General features: G+C 35.6%; 1 non-coding gene across 1 annotated transcript; it reads right to left on the bottom strand.

Moving 5' to 3' along the window:
* Positions 1-1,163: 1,163 nt before the first annotated feature.
* On the bottom strand, positions 1,164-1,269 carry LOC128293452 (small nucleolar RNA R71). Its single transcript, XR_008283635.1, has one exon. It is a non-coding gene; the product is annotated as a small nucleolar RNA R71 (small nucleolar RNA).
* Positions 1,270-2,444: the final 1,175 nt, after the last annotated feature.

Raw genomic sequence — 2,444 nt, 5'->3', positions numbered from 1 at the left:
TTTAATTGTTTGGCTCGGTAATACCTCATAGCCTAAACCGGCGATCGGACTCGGGCTAGGGGTGTTACAAATTAGTACAATGATAATTTTAAATTGATATTATATTGATTAAGTTGATTAGAAGGCATTTAGAATAGAAAATGAATGTGTGAAATCAATTGGTTGAATTGGTTATGTTTGAAATGAATATGGTTTAATTGCAGGGGTTTTATGTAAAAATAAGCAGAAATACTGTCGAAATTTATAAAATAATAATAATAATAATAAAATTGGAGTACTTAAATGAGTCCCGTTTCACTTAAATGTATGATTTAGATTTGAATAGTTCAATATAGGGATTTAGTAATTAAATTATGCTATGAATGTTATTTTATTTATGAATTATTCATAAGTTGTCTGATACGTCCGGTAATGCCTCGTAACTCTATTCCGGCGATGGTTCGGGGTTAGAGGGTGTTACATTAGGAACACTTAATTTTCATTACTTTAGGCATTTTTTATTATTGCAATTTAATTTTTTTTTTTATTTTAATCACTAAATTTTCTTTTCTTTACTTCTGACAAGTTTTTTTTATAGTTAAAGACTAGAAGAAACCTGTCAAGACCTCTACTTTTTGACAGTGAGATTGAGAGCACAGCTCGCAGAAACTGAAGAGAAATAAGGCAAAGCCTACAATACATAGAAGAAGAGCGAGAGGGCGATATCCGTACTACAACCAAGGAGATGGCTAATAATCAGAATAATCTGTTACCTCCTGTGGTTGCTGCAAATCCAGTAGATCAGAATCCTGCTCCTCATACTATGTATGATTATACTAAGCCCAATTTAACAGGAACTGAGTCGAGTATAGTTAGACCTGTTGTTGCTGCAAATAATTTTGAATTGAAATCTAACACGATTCAAATAATACAACAGTTTGTTCAGTTTGATGGTTTGCAGGACGAAGATCCAAACACTCATTTAGCAAATTTTCTGGAATTTTGTGACACCTTTAAGATCAATGGCATTTCTGACGATGCCATTTGCCTTCGGTTGTTTTCCTTTTCATTGAGGAATAAGGCTAAACAGTGGTTGAACTCGTTACCACGAGGGTCAATCACTACTTGAGAACAAATGACCGAAAAATTTTTACTTAAATATTTTTCACCGGCTAAAACGGCTTAATTAAGGAATGATATCTCTTCTTTTGTGAAGATGGATCTAGAAACTCTTTATGATGCATGGAAGAGATACAAGGACTTATTGAGAAGGTGCCCCCACCATGGGTTACCTCTATGGCTGCAGGTTCAGACTTTTTACAACGGTGTGAACCCCTCAACAAGATAACTGATTGATGCAACTGCCGGTGGAACTTTAAACAATAACACACCTAAAGAGGCTTACGAATTTATTGAAGAGATGTCACTGAATAACTATTAGTGGCAAATCATGAGAACAAAGCCAACAAAAGCAGCTAGTGTTTTCAACCTCGACGCGGTCATGCTATCTAACCAGGTAGAACATTTAAATAAAAAGATTGATAGTTTGTATAGTTCTACTTAGGTAAATCCAGTAATGAGGTGTGATTCAAATGGAGGAGGAGTGCACAACACAGATTATGCATCCTTCAACTCTAGCACTGAGGAGGAACAAGTCCACTATATAGGTAATAATTCTAGATCTCAAAATAATCTGTATAGTAACACTTATAATGCAGGTTGGAGGAAACCATCCCAATTTCTCGTGGGGTGGTCAAGGAAATCAAAGACCACAACATCCTCCAGGTTTTCAACAACCACTTTATCAATAAGAGAAGAAACCGAACCTTGAAGAGATGCTCACAAAATTCATCTCGGTGTCAGAAACTCATTTTTAGAATACCAAAACAGTACTTAAGAATCAGCAAGCATCGGTTCAAGAGCTCGAAACTCAAATAGGACAGCTTGCTAAGTTGATTTCAGAACTACCACAAGGTAGCATGCATAGTAATACAGAAACTAACCCAAGGGAGCAACTCCATGCCATCACTGTGTGCGACGAAGAAGGGCTAGTTGAATCTAAATTTGAAACAAGGCACAAAGTTATGGTAAGTAATGGTAAGGATGAGATGAATCATAGTGTACAGCAGACGGTAAGCAAAGAATATAAACCTCGTGTACCATATCCTAATGCAAAAAGGAAAGACCACATAGACGTACAATTCAGTAAATTCCTTAAACTACTTAAAAAGTTACACATTAACTTACCGTCTATTGAAGCTCTTTCGTAGATGCCCAACTCGGTTAAATTTTTAAAAAAGCTTTTATCAAACAAACGAAAGTTAGATGAGTCATCACATGTGGAGTTAAATGCAGTCTACTCAACTATTCTACAAAACAAGCTACCCAACAAACTGAAAGATCCAGGGAGTTTTACAATTCCTTGTTTAATTGGTAGTTTGAATGTTAACAATGCTTTAGCTGAT

Source organism: Gossypium arboreum, chromosome 5, assembly GCF_025698485.1.
Source record: "Gossypium arboreum isolate Shixiya-1 chromosome 5, ASM2569848v2, whole genome shotgun sequence".
In the NCBI taxonomy this organism is placed as follows: Eukaryota; Viridiplantae; Streptophyta; class Magnoliopsida; order Malvales; family Malvaceae; genus Gossypium; species Gossypium arboreum.
The sequence above is the reverse complement of the archived record's forward strand: the minus strand, read 5'-3'. Positions and strand labels throughout refer to the sequence as shown.